This window comes from Rhopalosiphum padi, chromosome 4, assembly GCF_020882245.1.
Source record: "Rhopalosiphum padi isolate XX-2018 chromosome 4, ASM2088224v1, whole genome shotgun sequence".
Classification (NCBI taxonomy): Eukaryota; Metazoa; Arthropoda; class Insecta; order Hemiptera; family Aphididae; genus Rhopalosiphum; species Rhopalosiphum padi.
The window spans coordinates 43,889,558-43,911,577 of NC_083600.1; the positions used below are offsets into that span (position 1 = coordinate 43,889,558).

The following is a 22,020-nucleotide window of genomic DNA, read 5'->3' on the forward strand; positions in this document are numbered from 1 at the left end:
GTGACTGTGTAACTTTAAAACACGCATTAACAATGTTGAACATAAAACACACCTATAATGTTTTTTTTCTTTCTCGTTCTGTCGCCTTATTACCACAATTTATGACTTATTCTTTCGTACATTCGGACAATTGTTTTTTTTCTGTTCTCAGCGGTTAACGTCCACCCCTCACCCGTACCAAGCCCCGTGGCGGTGTCACTCGATACTTTTTTGTCAACTGTTCCGTTCTAATGGCCTCCTATTGATCTTTCTCGTTTCTAAAAACGTAATGGGGTGTGCATGTGTCCTTTTGAGCAAAAACTAGATCGTCAGAAGTGTGTGCTAAATTATTTTCTACTTTTGTACGGTATAACATAAAAAAAAAATATAAAAAAACTACAAAAATATATAACAAAAAAAAAGCAAAGGACACGAACGTCAAACACGGAAATACCTACATTTATTTTGAGTACATAACTTATTTAAGTCTTACACAAATCGTTAATATCTACATATCGACATTTCCTTAAGAACTGGGGTTAACCATACAACCAACATAGGTTTAATACATATTTTATAATTCCGTTACTACACAGTGTTCGTTAGAAATACGGTATTATAAGCTATATATGTACACTGCAGTGTATCCGTACACTTGTTCCCATCACTGCTACATGTAATTATGTAATCATATATATATATATATTGTTATCGAGTAAACTTGTTTTTAGTTTATTTATTTTAATTTTTCTCGCTTTAGATTTCTACGCACGGTATATCATAGCATTTTTATCATAATATATTATATCCCCATATTGTCCATATTTTATTCCTATCGAATTGTTATGGTGGTTATTGATATTCGATACCGTCGTATTGTGGTTAGGTCTTAGGTATATTATTTAGTTTTTATATACATATGTTTTCCCATCTTTATCACACTTTATAGTTTATGTGATAACACAGTAATAATATATAATATGTGATAATATTTTATACAACTCGGTTGTGTAATAAGTTATAAACTATATTATTTTAAAATGCGAAATACGAAATTAAGTTATCGATTATTGTATGTACATATCGTGTCTATAAATAAGTACAGCGTGACATAATAACAATTTCATATCTAATTTATCAACATAGTACAAAATAAACTTATTTGAATGAAGTTTTTGTTAACATCTTGATTGTAAAATATTATATATTTATATATATTTTATATATCTGAAAAATCTATTTATAAATATTAAATTGAATTTTAAAATCCAATTTTATAACATTTTAATTTCTATAAATGTATGTATAAATTTATACTTAGTATGCAAACAAATATATGCAGTGCAACAGATTAAGCTCATGGAATATAAATGTTAAAAAAAAATATTCATATATGTAATTATTAATATAATTTCTTATTTTAAGTTTTATTATTATGGTTAGGTATATAATTATTTTACTTTAATTTACATTTATATTGCAGGCATGTTTTATAGTTATTAGGTATTTTAAGTAATTCGTGTTTTCAGATTTTAATTGTATGGTATTAACTGATTTTATATTTTTATTTTAACACTTTGATATTTTTCCATGCAAACATTATTATCTACAATTATTATGTACTAGTTAAGAAAGTCGTTTTCAAATACTATGAAACAAAGAAATAACGCTACATAATTTTGATTATATTAAGAAGTGTCCTGTGGAAATAATCACTTCTGTTTTTAAAATAACAACCCTCTTTTTTACAGTAAATTATTTAGAGTATAACTTTTCTGAAAATGTTGTATTAAAATAAAAATTTGAATAAATTTGAAACATTTTAGTGATTAATAAATTTTATATATTTTTTTAAATTATTTAAGTATAATTAACACTAGATTTAATATTACATCTATTTTATATTTTTGCAAAACGGTTTTCAAGGACTATTTATTTTGTCTAATATTTTTATGGTAACTGAAAAACTACTCGTTCGAATTTTGATTTAAATACATCACAAACATTAAAAAAAATAATCCACTTAATAATTTACAGTAAAAAGGAGGGAATGATGTTCTCATTTAAAGAACAGAAGTTTGTATCGCCACAGGACACTGCTCGTGTAATACAAAAAACCTTAAATATTTAAAGTGTGGTCTTTAAATACATTTAATATTTCCAAACATCAAAGTTTGAATAAATGTAATATTAAATGAAAACAATGGCGGATAAACATACTTGGTCATGCTGTATATAAGTGATCTATATATTTATTTAGATACATCATAAACAAATCGATCCAGAGTTGCGGAATAGCACGTAATCATAACCGTGTGGGAAGTATTTAGTAATTCGAAGGTACATTACCTATAATACATTTGTTTACCGCGTAATGCATTATGTTTGTACTCGACATGATGGTGTTACATTCAACAAAGAGCCAAGTTATTTTGTGTAGATGGTTCTCGTTGCTCTTTGCTTGAGTTTTAGTAACGTTGCGGTCCGTAAAGTTTCAAAATCGTTACCTCGATTCCACAGTGAGACAAAACTTCTTCGAACACGAGTAGGTACCTACATATCGGTAGTGAGGAATACGTCAAGTATTTTAGTACATTATCGATGTATACAAAGAATTTATCGCAGATTCATTGGGACGACGAAATGTCGTAGTTCGTTTATGTCTCGGCACATCTGTCTGTCTCACGCTGTGCAAATAATATTAATTGATCGTAATTATTATCCAGTATGCAGAATTAAATACACGTTGTTCATTCCATATTTTTTTTAGTCCTCTTAGATATCGCTTTCCGGGCACACAGTTTGTTTTATACATCGATCAAAGGATGTAAAAATAAAACTTTTATTCTTAAAACTCAATTACGTTTATTGATATTGTTACTTTTAAGATAATAAAATTCACAAAACTGAAAATGCCACAAAATTTACTTAGCTGTATAGTAGAATTTGAGTTTATCACGCCATTGATATTAAGTCACTGTAATTTATGTAATTAATTATTGTATAAATAAAAATTATGCTAAGCAAAGAAAATGATAAGGTATAGGGGATCAAACACTTATTTTTAATTATAATATTAACTATATTATATTCATAATTTTTAAAGGACTAATATTTGGCAAAAATATCGTGCATAACGTATACATTATTAATTCCGATGCCGTGCCGTAAATTATATGAATACCTAAATAATAAACAAATAATTAAATATCTATTAAAATTAGTGTAAATATTTAAAAAATTTCATTGTGTATTAAAATAATAATACACTTAATTATGAAAAGTTTCGTATCTTAAATTTAATTTTTTTTAATTACAATAAAATGAATAACATTTTCACTTAGAGGACAAATCAACAATTTTTCTTTTAATATCCAATTTTGTCAACATTTAAACTTCAGATAAAGACAAATTGTTACAATTTATTTTCTGTTTTTTTTTTTTTAATTTTTATAAGAAAAACTTATCATAAAACTTAAATCAATCGATTTTATATTATCCCATAGTGCCAATTAGATAAGATTTTCTGAACAAAACTAACCTTTATGTTGAAAATTTAAGCAAATTAACTGCTCTAAAAAGTATTATTTAAACGGATTACCTATATATAATGCATATAACGTATAAATAATTGTTAAAACCAATGCAATATTTATTTCCTCGTGTAGAATCTAAGACATAACGACTCAAATAGGCAATTACTGATCTTAGTGCTGTTTTAGTCTAAAACAGATGATACTCGTATTATTAAACCACAGTAATATCGGAATATTTTGGAAAAAATAGTCATCAATTTTTGATATACATGATGTGCATTTAGTATTTACTTACAATGAAAGGTACTTTTAATTTTTTCTACTTCACCTCTATTTTGAATAACTGTTTTAACTGCCAAATATTGTTTACTTTATATTATGTATTTTGTGTTTTTTTCTAAAAATAATCACTGTTATCCCGATGCAGGTATGTTTTTACAAAACATTTATGGGCATAAAGTTCACTTAAAAAATACAAATCATTGTTGTACTTATAATACAATGAAAAAAAGTGTACATAATTTCTTAACGTGAACGTTTTTATTGGTGCAATGCGATGCCAATCCGACTTCTCCACGCCTACGCCCAAATAGTCTTAATCATAATATTATATTAACGTTAATGACGGCGCGTTTCTCGTCATGATTCACGACAGTTGTCTTCAATTTTTAAGCTGCGGATCTAACATATAAAATAATAATATTATTGTAGGTTTACATGAGAAAAAAATTTGTTTTTTTTTCCAATTGTAACTATATGTTTGTATTGGTTATTAGTTCGGTTGAAGAAATTCTATTATTTTTTTAAATCTAAAATCTAAAATATAATCTTAGTTCAAATAGATAAAAATAAAAATAAGCTTGTCCAAAACTCTCATTGCAACTGACACTGGGTACTCGACTTCACGCAACACGTTTGTTCAATTTAAATGCAAAAATAAATCATTGCTGTTTAACAACTGATTGCAATTGAGTTTACTAAATGTGTGTACTATATACTATATATTATAATATGTTAATTTACATAATATGCCAAGTGATCATACAATTAACTGTGTAGGTACATCGAATTTCAAAATGTTATAAACACAGTTAAAATAGGTAAATTATTATTACTGTTATTCTAGATCCATTGTTTATCGAAACAAGTATTGCAAGATTTCAAAACTAAAATATTTCAAAATAAAAAATACATAAAAATGTATATATATGAGGTGAAAAAAATACATTTTAGATAGCTGCTTCAATACACTATCTCTGACTCTAGAACTGATACAAACGACATTTTCTACAATTAACGATCTGTTTAAAGTAGTATAATATTATGTTCAATTTCAAATAGTAAAATTAATCATATTATAATTGTATAAATTCAAAAACAAAATCATATTGTTATAAAAACAAAAAAAAAATTCACTCTGATTAGAATAAAAATATGTTTTCATTTGAAGCAAAGTTTGAAAACTTTAGATTTCGTGAATAACAAAATAATAAATATTAATTTAAAAAAGTTAAAAATAGGATCGCTCTATTTACAACTTTATTATAAACAAGTATACAATATATATATTATAAATATTATAAAGGAACTTCAAAATAATACTTTTTTTGGTTCAGTAAACTCTAAACATTAACAATTTTGAAAAATAATGAATACATGTATAGTTTCCAGGAAGATGTTACGTTGTTGTAATAATAGTTTATAAAATATGTTAGTGAAGTAATTTAAAATTTACGTTAACTAGAATAATACTGTATATAATATTATTTTACATAACATAATTTTGGATATTATTTTAGTATATTACCTAATACCAAGAGCTAAAAACACACATAACAAATTAAAATAACGATAAAATTAAAACAAATGATGCATTTATTGTTTTATTAAAATAACATTTTACTTATGTTTAACAATATACAGACTAATATAATATTCTACATGGTACGCTTAATTCTCAGTAATTTATTATAATTTAAAAAAACAAACATGTTATGTACAAAGAATACTCTTCGTATTTTTTGTCATATCGATTTTTATATTTAGACCCTGAGTGGAGCGATGAATGTATCCACTTTACAATAATAATGTGTGCTTTTTTTTTCTAAAGACACTTTGTCAAGTGAAAAAATGCTTTAATTTTGGACTTTTTGGATGGTTTCTGGTAGAGAATTGTATCTATAGTACTCTGGGGGGGGGGGGGAGTATAAAAATTAACGAATTCCTTACATTTTTAAATTAATCTAAAGTACCAAATACAAATTTAAGGGAAAACGGGAAATTGTCAGTATACATTGTTCGTATCTATGACATTATTTATCATTAAATTCAAATTTACCAAAAACATTATATTGATAATCTCTGCATTGATCAAATAAATACGACATCTACTGTATGATAGAGTGATTATCTACTTTCTCCATTTTTTACATACATTACGTATTTCCGAGCTGAATATTTAGCCGAAAGGATGTTCGTCATCAAATGTTGTTTAATATAATATGATTGTTCATTAGTATTTACAGTTATTCGGTTGGGCTAAAATGCATTAGAGCATTACAGTTTCGTGATGTAATTTAAATTGTATAGTCAGAGGCGAGTCCTTTTCATCAATCATGACCTGTGAGTGACTAATCAATTATATGCCTATTATTTTCTACCATATGATTTTAGACTATATCAATCAGGAATATGTTGACCGAGAGTCCACAGGTGCAAAAAGACCTTCGGTCACTTTCTATGTCTTACAACAATGTTAAATAAAGTCTATAATACACAATAATTATGTACTATTGAGTGCTGACAGGCTTCCGCATTTTATAATTAAGATTGATTTTACAATTAATACCGTCGTGTTAGTCGTGATACAAATCTTTGTCTCGTCATCATTATAATATATAATTTTTTATTTTGAACGTAATAGTTATTATTATACAAAACTATATATCATACGGTTCGTATGTAATCAGGCACGCACCCGGGATTTTTGTTTTTTTTTTTTTTTTTTTTGGTGGGGAGGGATTAAACATTTTCCTACTTTCCTCAAACACAAGTAAACAATTATCACTCATTTTTAAATAATATTTTTTTTTTTTTTTATTACCATATAGTACGCACGTAATATATTAAATTATGTATTTAATATTTATAATTATACAGATACATATTCGATACAACCTTGGGTGCGCCACTGAATGTTATTTTTTGATACGCACCTTGTTAATTCGATATATTGAATGTATACATGTAACACTATAAATTGCATCATGTTTTTTGTTTCGCTGAGATGTAAAATTCGAAGTAAAGGTACTACATGCCATTATATTCTTTTTTTCTGGTCTAAGTGAAGGGATTTTCTGGTTTTAAAATGACGACAGTTAACATTTTTTTTTTTTAAATTGGGTAGTAACTAGTATGTAATACGTCATGTTAACACAAAAAGTGTATATCCTGCACGCTATCTGCACATTTACAGAGGAACGTAACTGTTTTACATTAATATGGGATTTTTTTATTTTGATTTCTTAATCATTTTCGAGAATTAATAAAATTCAAAAACTATAATATGACTGGTTAATATTATTTAGTGCAATATTCAAGATATTTTTTATCGAATTGAGGTGAACCATATTGTACATATAAAATGCGATGTACAATAACTATTGCAATATTCTCTATTTTCGTGATAATATCCTAAATCACAATACTGCCGTCCACTGTTCATAATAATATTACATATTATTATACCTATTATAAGCGATACGAATGTTGAACGTCTCGTGTGTGTGTGTGTGTGTGTGTGTGTGTGTGTGTGTGTGTGTGTGTGTGTGTGTGTGTGTGTGTGTGTGTGTGTGTGTGTGTGTGTGTGTGTGCGTGCGTGTGTATTATCAATATACACAGAAAATGTAAAAAATATTAATTTAAAGATGATACGGGAAATAATACTTCGCTGAGGTTTTCGCGAGAGATCAAGATGATTGCTGAATATTCGAATTCCTTTGCATACGTAAACCAATTAACTGGTTTCATTTACATTTTAATTTAACGCAATAAACATTCTGTTCCCCGGGCTCGAATAATTACCACGCGAATATCAATTATGATAACGAATGCGCATCTATATCTACATTTAACCACCCGGAACATGTTGTGCCGGTATATTATTTTCATCACGCACTTACAAAAACTATACAGTACACCAGCTACTACGCTTATGATGATAAGTCAACATTGTTTTCAGTACTATACAAACAATGCGATCATTCGTTGTACATCAATCACTGTATGTATTTTATTCAAATATATCATTTGCAGTATTTGGTAACATGACGTATTTGTGGAGGTGCTCATTTTACATTAGCGGTTGGTTTAAACCATACGTTCGACGTACACTATCATACAATTCCATTAGCTTTCATTGAAATATCCACGAATATCAACTCGTATTATAGGTAGTTTATCGAAACGAAGGGAGTCGATTTAGAAGTTTATAGATCAACAGTATACACTTTTTCTGAATAAAATATTATCAAGTAACACGGGAGTGTGATTGAAAGTAAAAAAAATTGTCGTGAATGTTTTTTTTTTTTTTTTTCAATTAACTCCCAAGTTAAATTGTGTACGTGAGATAAATGCTATTTTTTTTTATTTCACCCAGCGAAGTTTAATCAGTAGCGCTTGGATTTAGAAGTAAAAAAAGCATAACAATTTCTAAAAAACTCAATAGAAAATTTGTTCAGTTTGTAATTTTGTATGCGTGTTTTCATTTTACCATGTATAATTCGTTTTATTTTTCACTCTTGAAATTTTGAATTCTTATAATTTACAAAATTAAAAACGAAAAGTACTCCTTGCTAAACTCGAATATTATTAATTTGTTTAATATGGAAACACTTTTGACTGTGTGCATTGGAACGTAAAATGTAATACTAATTAAAACGTTTAAATTATAAACGTATTACATTACGCGGATTATGCAATGCCTTAAAACATAATAAATTGTATCTTTCTAACAATTACGATCGCATAAATTGAAGATAATTTGGCTAAAAACCTTTCAAATCGATCATCAATTTGTCATGTATACGCAGTGCGGTATTCGGTGACTATAAAGTGATATATTATATATTGTATGAAAAAAAAAAATAATATATTACCGTATTTTTTTTTATTATATTATTATATCGTAATTTATTATGATAGTTTACTTCATAACTAAACGTCTGTACCAAATGTATTGACGGCAGCATGCAAGCGAAAGAAACCCAACGATTTAACTTATATACTTTTTTGACATTTCTTAAAACTTCAGTTTAGTTACTGACAGAGTTAGTTATTTGGTCATATGAAAACTATACGGAAAGAAATAAACGCGATCACGATGTTACACTATATAACTTAACAATTGATAGCTAATTGTCGAAGACCACTGTCGTCAATCGAACTGTAGATAAAAATTAAGACGTTTTCAAAATCATAATAATTAGAACGATTAACAATTATATGAATACCAGAAATGTTATGAATATTTTATACATATATTATACATATATCATATCCAAGCCCTATTAATCATATTATTATGAAAACGATATTACGAGAAAATACATAGGTTCGAACTATATAATTGGAGTCGGTGCATAAGACCTAATGGATACATGCCCTACCAGCATAAATTATTGTAATTTTATCAAGATAAATTATTATTATAATGTAGGTATTCGATATTGTCCAGTAACTGAGTTAACAAGTTTTCTACGGACGTCAAGCTATAGTTGTAGATGATTGCCGATTTACTGCAGGATCATTTCGCATTCGGTCTTGTAGTGAAAACGTACCTAATAGAAATTTATATTAATAATACAATTTTAAAGTAATATCTGTTATCAAGATTTACGGTATGACTTTAACAGTCGAGTGTAGTGTATAATTGCATTAGAATTTAACGTTGACGCATTCCATTGCATCGGGGTCCCTCTGCAGGGAGTCATTATTAGTTATTGCAAATTATACAAACGAACCACTAAATAATACATATATTATGTACTATATCGTTTATATATATATATATACAAATACAAATACGCAAACACACACAAACCAACTTGTTTATTATTAAATACATTTCTGGGACGTTTGTAAATCGACGTGTACTATCGTAAAGGACCCATTACATATTATTATTATTATTATTTTATCGTGTTTATAGTGTAAATTTGTGATAATTAGTAAATATTTTTACGAGGACATTACGTTATTATTTACTATGTTATTGTTATATCCCGGCGACGGTAGTAGTAGCAAAGTTTTAGGTATGATGTGCACTTATCTGCACCATCAGATGGTCAACAGCTGCAGTTTTGTAGTATATTATAGGGGTATTATTTGTGGACAGTGGCGAGTACATCTTATCTCGGCTGGTTGCCCGGAATTTCGTGGTAATACGTGGGTAGTGGCGGATTAGCACATATGGTCACTACGGATAATTCGAATACATGTATATATATAAAGTACGGGACTGTATATAGGGTGATTCACCAATTATACTTACACCATTTATTCGTCTGATAAATAATTTATTTGAAACTTGTTTTTTTTTAAATTTTTAAGTACTAGTGGCCTTGTGGTGATACAAATTATTACTATTTTCCTAATGAGACCCCTTTTTGAAATAAAATATTTAGTAAGAATACATTTTTTATGTGCTTGAATTCGAATCAGTAATTTTTAAACTATTAAAATTTTTATTCTAAGTATAATAGTCCTTAAAATTTGTTTAAAAAAAATAAAAAATATATAGGTGTAATATTATATTATAATATTGAATTTAATATTAATTAGACTTAAACTTTTACTAATTATAAATATTGATAGATTAATATTGTAATTACCAAATCGTTTAAGTCACAACTATTGCTTCAATATCTTTCAAACCCATTATTTAGAACAAGTGTCCTTCTGTATGGGGTTGAATTACACGACAACTGGACAACACTTGGAATTATGATTTTAAATTGATTTCAGAATTTTATAAAAAATTATCTGTTAAAGATTTTACTGTAGAAAACAGAAGTTGTCATATGAAAAAAGAAATTTCACAGAACACTCTTGAAATAATACAAAAAGTCTTAAGAATTTTAAAATACGGTCTTTTAGTATATACTTAAAAAGTCCAATAATCAGATTTTGAAGAACTGCATTTTTGAAACAAAAAAACGGATGAACGTGCTTAGTGAATCACCCTGTATACATGAGTAGATGTTCGTGGAATCCATATATGGTCTCGATAGATTGGTATAAGTTTTATCTCAAGACCAATGAGTAATAATGATGATGATCCTCGCTTTATATCTATATACACATATAATAAGCTTATAACGAGCAATACGCGCCGATCGATCGTAGAATATTATTAGTCAAGCGGGTGTGAGCCAAGAAGAACAAAATCCCGTTTGTAAGTTTCTGAAAACACATCGCGTCGTGTTCAACAAAAGTCGTGTAAGGAAGGCGGATCGGAATTTTTAAAAATTGAAAACACGATAGGGAATACAAATTTAAAATACACACGTTATACTCGTTCGATGGTAACAGCGGCTGATAACCGTCCCTTGTCGTTATACGTACTAATACACATTATTATGATTTATGAGCACTTTTCCCAAAATTCCTTATTTTATGATTAAAGTCGTTATGTAAGTATGTAACTATTCACTTTATAAATATATATATATATATATATATATTATATGTATTTTATTTATATGAGTAAAAGTGTGATACTGGACTGGGGTGGATATCTTTGGATAATAAATCATTGAATTCGATAAACAATTCTGAACGAAACTGGGTCTAAAAACAGACAAAACTTTATACTACGGAAAGTGATGCTTACCAGCATTATTCCACTATTGTTGCAAGTTGCAACATTCAAAATTTTCTAAAATCACTAAGGGAAAATTCGAGAAAAAAATACAATCCATATTCAATCTAAAAAAAAAAAAAAAATGTGTACTATGAAACTTTTTGTGGGTTTACACTAACCAAAATAACGTTTTCTGGAAAAAAAAATACGTAAGTACCGACGTGAAAAAATTCATCACTATTGTAAGATTATATTATAGTTTCTTCACTAATCTAAACAAAATGTCAAAGGCCAATCGTTTTCAACTCCTTCGCAAAATAGTATTTTATTTACACAGCGTTGAGGCCTACACAAGAAGTATTTTATTTATAAGAAACTGCTACAAAGCATTTGAAGATATTAATAAAATTATTTGTTGGTCGTGTCATTCGAAAGCAACGATAACAACAACATTATAATTCTTGGAAATAAGATATAATGTCATGCGTCATTTAATATAACACCACTAAAACTACACTATAAATCGTTTGAAAATAACAACACTAAAATATAATATTATATGTCGCCGCATTATTATAATATTACATATCTACAAAATATGATAATCCGACGAGTGTGTTTGTTTTAAGTATACGTATCCAAAAATATATATAATATATTAGACGTAAATGATTGGCATAAAATCAATGAAATTTAGTAGGTACTCAATAAATAGTTTTGATTTTTCTTTTTTTATAACATAATTATTATGTATTTACTTTTTACTAATAAAATGCATTGTATTTTCAACATTGCTCGTTTTTTCTTCTAAGCTACAATAAAACAATAGATTGTTCCAAATCATTGTTTTACGTCAAATAAAACTTTTTAGCTGGCGATATTATAATGATGTTTTGATGTTAAAATGACATACACGTGACAATTATACCTTTTAAATTTAACACGACGTAGAAAATAATAATATATTATTAAAAGATTAAGTAACCGCAAAAGCTCGGAAAAAGTATACAGGAAACACAGGAAATTAGAACTGTTGGATAGTGATGTCTTGCTTCGTATATTGATTGCATATCAATCATATCATAATTCGCTCGGATGTTCAAAATTAAAAAGTTATAGTCTTTATAATTATCTTGGTTATTATATTGTTATATATGTGAAATTCGCTGTACGCCTGTACGACTCGCGGGATAGGTATGGCGTAAACTTTAGTCGTGTGGTTTTACTTTGGTACCATAATTAAACCCAATACGAGCATAGGGTATGCTAAACAAACTGTTCTATGTACCTGTGGCTACTATATAAACCACAATCGTCTTTAGTTAATATTAATGTCGAAGACGTCGCATTGACCACGAGAAGCGTTGTCGTGTCTGCAGGAAGCAAAGAAATAACAACGAGAATTTCAAATTTTCAACTGTGGTTTGGGTTTGAAATAATATTAACGATCAGTCTTGATGATGGTGGTGGCATACTTTTTTTGCGATACTAATATTTTAGATTAAATCCACTCCATAGCTCATTCCGCAAACATATCTATTTTGCATATATTATTAGAAGGGGAAAGCGGGGTAATATCGTATGTGGGACAAAAATGCAAAATCGTATATAATCGGAATGTTATCAATAATTGATATATCATGGACGTAAACTGAATGCACCACTTTGAAATGTTTTGTTTGTTTATTTATTGAATATGATAATGCACGTGTTTTGTCATCACGTTTATAAAAAAAAAAAAAAAACGATTAACGTTTTTACATTAGTTTACTAAAATATTATCAAAATCTGATAGACTGAATTTTCATATGAAAAAAATTGTACAGGCATGTTTTTATTATTATTCAATAGCTAATTAAGTGTAATTTACATTTGTAGTTTAGATTCATTCATTTATTTACTTAATGTTTCATATTATGAAGTTTGATTTCTTTTGAGTCTTGTGGGGCAACTGAATACACCACTTTGAAATGTTTTGTTTGTTTATTTATTGAATATGATAATGCACGTGTTTTGTCATCACGTTTATAAAAAAAAAAAAAAAACGATTAACGTTTTTACATTAGTTTACTAAAATATTATCAAAATCTGATAGACTGAATTTTCATATGAAAAAAATTGTACAGGCATGTTTTTATTATTATTCAATAGCTAATTAAGTGTAATTTACATTTGTAGTTTAGATTCATTCATTTATTTACTTAATGTTTCATATTATGAAGTTTGATTTCTTTTGAGTCTTGTGGGGCAAATCATATAGTTATGTACACCGTATGGATTTACCATATTTATATTTTAACTATTGCTATGGTTCAATTTAACCAAGCATTTTAATAGTATTAAATTGTTTTAACAATTTGTTAACATTTTGAATGATTAAAAATATTGTTTAGGTAAATTTTTAATTAACAAAGTTGAAAATATATATACTATTTTACTATATCTACTACTTGATTTTTTAAATGTTGTTTTATATTTTGTCACACCACTCACACTTTATAAATTAATTAAATGAAAGTCCAATAAAATTGATAATTTTCCAATAGATATAATGAACTGTATTTTTGCACAACAATTTTATCCTCATAAGATTTTGCTCCAGGGTACATACGAATTTACCTCATACTTGGGGTAAATCCGTATTTTTAAAAAAAAAAAAAGTAATTAAGTTTCAAATAAAAGTTATAGACCGTACGTTTTTCCATATATGCCATTTGAAAATATTTAATTTCGTAAAAAATTACAAGATTTATAAGCCATGAAAGCTCAACTATACGGTATTGTCCCGATTTCACTAATTTATCTACACTGAGACGACGCACAATGTCATTATATGTTTTCGTATACAACGCAATTAATACGTATTTATAAAATCGAATAAATATTAATAATAATTGTCTTGTGTTATTTAATAATTTATATCTTAATTATTTTTACTTTTAGTATGAAAAAGTGGTACTCACAAGTTTCACGGTAGGTAACTAAAATTGTAATATTTCTTTATTAAGTTTAACTTTGTATTAAAATATTTCAACTTAAAAATAGTATTACATTATTAAACGCTTTTAGCTTTAATATTATTTTATTCATTTTTATACATAATAGAATAATACTGTTCGTTCTTGTCAATTTATCGTTTGAAATACACTCTTCTTTTTACCCTGCAAGTCTTCGAATATTATTCTATATGTAATATTATATTCATCGAGACGTGTAAAAATAACCAAAATCAATACAACTGTTGTAAGACGTGTTTTTATTTTTTTATTATTATTATTCATATAAATGCGTTTAATGCTCTACTTCAATGATATAAATAATAAAATATACCAAAATAAGAACGTTGTTTTTTTCTTCTAAACACGGTATCATATTTTTCATTTGATTTTATTAAATCGTACCTTTGCTTTAATTACACTTTAATATTTTTTCGTGTAACATAAAACAAAATAAATCCTAATACAATAATAATAATAATATTTATGAAGTTATAATAATCTGTATATTATGTGCCGTAGTTATAAACGAATGTATATTAGTATATAACAATAAAATATGTGGTATTTATATTTAAAATAATTTGGTAACGCCCAATATATTCTGATTTGATTACTATTAAAATATAAAAATTACTATTTAATAAAATTGAACGAAACTAAATGTTTTGGCTACAATTGCTTGTGATTTTTATGCTTCAACGATAGATGTAGATGACAAAATCAACATCAAGTATTGTAGCTAGTACGTTTATTTTATTTTTTTTATATATATATTCAAAATGCTTGACTTGAGCTTGTACGAAAAAAAAAGCGTGAGCAAAAATACAGTAGGTATGTTTAACAACAGCAGTAAGTACAAAAGTTTTTCAAAGGAGTCCGTTATCCGTGTCGGTCACTGATGACGTAGTACCACTTTGTAATCCTGTAGTTTTGGGTCGTTAAGTTTAAAACTTACAGCTATGACGTTGGTTTAAAAAATAGAGAAATTCATTTAGCCGTTATCGAATGAGCGTGCACACACAATGCGTTCGTTTATAATGCTGAGTGTTCCTATAAATAGTTATAAATATTATACTATAGGTAGTTGTGATTTTCAATATCCCATAAGTATGGTAAGTTGTTTCACTAAATCATTATTGTTAACTTTGACATAAGCTTTAAAATATTATATGGCTCTTGAGCTTCTGTGAACAAATATTGGCATTTAAATTTTATAAAATATTTAAATTTACATTCAGTTTTAAGTAAGATTTTATATGTACAATATAATTTTATTTTTGTGCGTTATCGTGCAGCAATAATAATATATTATGAATCATGTAGGTATATACGTTCTTAAACTTATATTTTACTTAGAAAAATAGTTTTGTTATAAAGAATGAAATAATCATGTTTTTAAAATACTTTCACGCGGTTGGAATATTTCTCTGTTTTGAATGCAAAATTCGATCTGAAAACTTATCAATTTTTGGATACAGGTGTACTACTAGTTTGGAAACAGAGATTTCTGAAAGTTGTGACATTTTAAATTATACTGAATAAAAATATCTATACGTCCCAAGAGAAAATGTCAAATACAATGACATAACTGAAGAAACAGTGTATATGCTTCATACAAATAATAATTGAAAACTCGAAATGCAAAAAAGGTATTCGTAACGATAAAATTGTTTGATAAAATACTATGTCATTCTATGTTTTGAATATAAGTTTATCACCAACAAATGATTAAATAATTAATAGGTATACATTTCTGTACAAATATTATTTGATAAAGATTATTTTCTGTAGGTTTGTGTTTTCATTAACCAAATCCACAGTTAGAAGTTAGTTTTTATTAAAAATATGTGATGCATTGTGATAAGTTTTAACGTTGATTAATTCTCATTTCCGTTTCCGTAAATTAAATAATGATCATATATATATATATATTTCTGTATTAAAACGTATTAAAAACGTTATCCCACCAGCTTCAGGAGAAAATATTGACATAAAATAAGTTGCAAATTACGTTCTAAAAGACAAAATCAATAACTTATAAAATACATCATTAAATTGTTTTTGGAAGTGAATGATAAAACAACAAAATAAATAAATATTTTAATAGTAATAATAGAAGTTCCGTAAAATGTATCATTTTGCTTTGCTTCCCTCGGAAACATGCATTTTTTACGTATATTATACATATACATATACTACAATGCAGTGAACATAAAATTATATAAAGTTTATTTAAGTATAGTTTTTGTTCATTTGACTTTAAAAAATAAATAAATGTTTTTAACTATAAAAATCTCTATAAGCATTATATATTTTATGATGTGATAAAAGTCGTCGTTGAACGTCCATTGGTCATTTGTGTTCCATGAAAACGATGGTACAAAATATTAAATATTTCTTCGAACGGATAAATTCATACTAAAACCTGCATTATGACGAGTAAATCCCACATGTTACAAACATAGTATTTTAATCGATGTTGTTTTGCTAGAACTATAGCTGTAATAATATAGTATAGTCTATAATATTTTATATTTTAAGAGCGCATTTATATTATAACACACAATTCCGGGAATGTACAACATTTATAAATAATATGTTATCTATACATAATATCCAAACACCACTCATCAACGTCCAAACCAAATCACTGGACTTAGGCACTAGAAATTTGAAATGATGGTTCCTTTAATAAACTAGATGTTCAACAAGAAGTACAAAGGTATTTAAAATGCATAAAGAAATTTAAAAAAAATTGCATTTTATAGATGGGCTCACGCAAAAATGTTTGGTTTGGAAAATGGATATCGAATGTTTTTTTTTTTATTTGTATATATATGGTTCCTATTGATTATGGACAATAAAATAATTATTATTTTAAATTAGGTATAATTTTATCAAAATCACAGTGTAAATCCCCCGGATAACACTAAGCATAATCATTGCAGTTAACAGGTTTGTGGTGTATATAGCCTAAATTTGTTTGTACCAATAATATATTGTTTATCATAAGCTTTTCAGAATACATATAAATAATATTAAAAAAAAAAAAAATAATTATTGATGGGTGAATGTTGACAATGTAAAAGTTGCATTAGATGGCTATTATTATAAAGTCTTAATTAAATACGATTTATATCATCGAAAGTACATCCTACTCAAAGAAGAAACCTTCACTTTGAATAAAACAATATTATACAAAATCGTGTACTTCTTTAGGACAACTCCTATTTTCTATTGATTATTACTTTTTTTTAATGAAACTTTTTTACGCGTTTTCGTTTGATTTATACTTATAATTACTACCAGTTTATTTGTTTTTCCCATCTCTATTTTTATTTTTTTTTTATAAATTGTCTTTATCTTTTAAAATTATTACAATTTAAACAACTCTTTCTTCCTCAAATAAATATAAATTAGTTTTCTTTGCCGTTAAAATCAAGTCTGTGTAATAAAATTAAAAAGCAAATTAATTACATTCTAAAAATTTAATTTAAAATTTAAGATTTTAATTCAATAAAGAAACACGAATGTGAACTTAGTAATTGACATAATACATTTACTTATTTTGCGTATTTTACTTCAATATGCATATCACACAATATAATTAAACACAAATCTAACACAATTTGTTTGAAGTTGAACATGATTACAATACTTTTGTTTCGTACAATAGCCATCATGTCATGACTTATTTTATTACTACACAATAATATTGAACATATAATATATGATTTGATTTAATTATCGATAAACATTGGAAATTATTTATTTATTTTAGAATAACGAAATATCTAATTGTGTATACTTTCCTAAAATTAGCTAATTAACGAATAAATATCTTTGAGTAATTATTAAAAAAAAAAAAAAAGAAGAAGAAGAAGAAGACTTAGATATTATTTTAAAACGTTTTGACTTACGCAACTATAGTTTATAATTTCTTAATCATACATGATAACACTTTCCCCTTTTTAACTAATAAAAGTTATGGTTGTATATGACACAATGCGTATTAGTAAATAGTTATTTCACAAAACAGGTTATATTTTTATTTGCGTAGTATTCAAATATGTCATTCACTCGTAATATACCTACAAATAACTATACACAGCCTTATGTTATAAATAAATAATACCTATAAAGTTGTATTCTTATGGAAATGCAGTATATTGAAGTTATATGCAAGTATATATATATATTTAATATTAGAATATTAGAAAAAGGCAAATTAAATATTTTAAATCATTGTTTTCGTTATTTTTACAATATATAATGATAGAAAAAATATTAAAATATATATAATTTACCCACATACTGAATGTATTTTTTCTAAATTGGATACATACCTACATATAGATTTACGTAGACTTATTCAATAAGTTTTATCTTTAAATACTCAAGATTGTAAATAAGAATTATTCGTTGAAAAAGTTATACTTAAGAAAACTTTAAAAGTAATTACGAGTATAGGAACACGAGAAGAGTTAAAATATAATAATATAAAAACTAAACTAATTGAATGTAATAGTTAAAATTTGCATAATACAATATTCTCAGTTTTTGGAATTTAATAGAATATAGAAGAAAAAATAATTAACAGAGGATTAGAAAGTCTCTTCTGGAATTAAATCGCTAATAGAAAAAAAATAAACAGAAACAAGATAACAAAATTTGTAGTAATAATTAAGTTTTTAATTAAATGTGTCGTGCGAATAAAACATATTATGTAGATGACTTCAGTTGCTATATAGTTCAAAACACAGATACAAACTTAATTCGAGTAAGTAAAATATTTTGTGTTCGAGGAAATAGGAAACTATATGTACAAGCCAATGGAGTTGAAATATTTTTAACGACGTAAATTATTTTAAATATACACAACAAATGTATATAATTCAAATTTGGAGTAAAAATGTAACTTATCTGCACTGCCGTCGAGCGAGGTAAGTTTGAATGAATTAAAAAGCACTATTAATAGTTATCCAACGAATGGCCATTCGTAAAAATTAAAAAATATAATCATTTACTACGTTATAACAATATTAATTATTATGTAGGAAAACAATAGTTAACACGAAAATATACATTTTTAATGTTTTATAGTATATCACATATCGATTGAATGGATGATTAAATACGTTTTACGCCGGTATTTGGTAAATCAGAAAATTGTTATCATTAAAAAACGAGATATTAAATAATAATAATATAAGTAGTCTTTAATGCGGCAGGCTGCGCCTATGTTATACCTAACATAATATTAAATCAAATTTCAGTGAAAATAGTGTTTGAATGTGAAACATTTTGAGGTTTGACATTAGTCCTGGCAAACGAAAAGTATTTAAGCGATAAGATGATGTTTTATTTTACGAACAAAAGCGAAAAACGTCATTCACAATGAAATTGTGTGTCGGGAGAATGGTCAGGATTAAAAATCAAATATTTGCGATACCGTAATTATTGTAAACAGACTAGATAAATAAATGCGGTTTGACGAAGGAACAATGACAATATTATATTATACAATATTATGTTATTCGTAGGTATAATAATATGTTTATAAGAGAACGGTTTTGACAGAATTCTTCAGGCCGATACGCTGCAACAGCCTCAGGCTGAATCTCTGTTCGCAGAGGGACTGAGTTCCGGGTCGAGGGATAACAACACTATAATTGTGTTATTGTTCAACGTGATGACGTAACATAGAAAACAGTCGTGATAATAATATTATAGAATATTATAATGTAAGTACTACAATAATAGTAATATAGAAAAAAAATGTATACATTATTATGCGCACAAAGCGTTGATAAACGTTCATACGTTTTGAAACAGAAACTCAAATGTCCGCTGATAGGAAGTCTCTTCTTCAAAATAAATGTCGGAAAGTGGTCGCGCGATCTGAGTCAGGACTCGGGAGATTTACTGCAGCAGCAGCCGTGACGTTTTTAACCTACAATAATGATGGTTACTAGTGTTACGAGATGACGACGGTCCGATCACGTAGTCTTACAATAACCGGTTCAGACCCAATACGTATATTATACACTCCATAGGTTATTATTAGTACCATAATAATTATATAATAATATTGTGTTGTTATTATATAAATATTGTTATTATCGTGGCGTTAAAAACATGACCTTATATCATATTATTATTTACATTTTTAAATTATTAAAACAATACGTATATTACTACTTGAATATCATTATGTTCTTTTTTAACGAATAGAAGAACTAAATCGGGTGGTAAATAAACTTAATAAACCAAGTGAAATAGTTATACTCCATAATATGTGAGAACATTTAGATAAATTATATGAAGAAGAGAAAAAACTATATCTAATAATGAGATTTAATTTTAAAAAAAAGACTAAAAAAAACATGAACAATTTTAATATAATATATTATTATTTAAAAAAAAACGACCCATTACACATAAATTGCATGCTTAATGTTGTAATTTATAAATATAACTTGCCAATTTGCATAATTATCAATAATCAATTAAAATATACTCAAGTGATATGTCAATATAATTATATTATACACGCTTCATAGGACTACGTAGCAGTAAAAACTTAAAAAGAAATATTTTAGATTCTGAGTTCTTCTGTAGTAATCGTATTAGATATACAATAATGATATGTTTTTTGGTTGGATGTGAATTTCGAAAGCAGAAAAAAAAAATAAATTTTTTATTATTTCGTAGTCAGGTTTCTAGTCGAATATTGAATCTAGTTAAGGAGTTAAAAGTAAAAATTCAGTGTATTTTTAAAAATAATTCAAACTAAAAATTAATAAAAACTGTAAATATTTACTTATAGCCGTTTTTTCTAGGTATAATAAAATTAAAATTTTTGAAATATTTTAGATCTATTTTTCCAACTATATAATAGGTACACATGTTCTAAATTGAAGAATATTTTATTTTTTTATGTTTGTTGATATTTTTTTATTTAATTTAAAAAACTTGAAAGTATAATAGGTAAAAAATAATTATCATAGGCATTAAAAGTTGAAATTTTGACAATATTTGATATTTAAGCAAATAGTTATAATAGTTAATAGATTTATATTTGACCATTTTAGTTATTTTTTATTATTTAAAAAATATTAATATTAATAGGTAAAAAAAATGTATGTTTGCTACGTATATTATTATTTTTTTTATTTAAAATTAAACTAAAAAAATATTTATTGTAATTTCGAGCTATGTGATAAGACATTATAAAATTAGAAATATTGTGATTGAGATTTGGGATTTTCCCACCAAAATCATTTTTCGTATGCAATGATTTTATCATTAAATTCATATTGAACCTAATATCTATTGTCTTTAGTGATTTACTCGATGTCGAGATTTAGGTACACTCAAAATCAACTATATTGCAGAACAATTTTACTATTTTTTTTTTCTATGTGTTCATATTTTTTTTTATAACTGCCTAATATAATATACAAATATTATACATAATATTTTGAAATATGAAAATATTTAGTTATAAAGTTAAGTATAATAGTTCGTAATTCGTTTTGAATATTTAAGAAAAAAAAAAAACACTAAAATTAATTATCAAACATTTCGATTGTCAAAACTATTATAATATGGAACGGTGTACAAGTTACCTTTAGAGTGATAC

At 26.3% G+C, this 22,020-nt stretch overlaps 1 protein-coding gene across 2 annotated transcripts in view; it reads right to left on the minus strand.

The window, feature by feature from the left end:
- LOC132930683 (protein amalgam-like) overlaps positions 1 to 22,020 on the minus strand; it is a 305,488-nt gene that overhangs the window by 118,567 nt on the left and 164,901 nt on the right. The gene's annotated exons all lie outside the window — the stretch shown is intronic.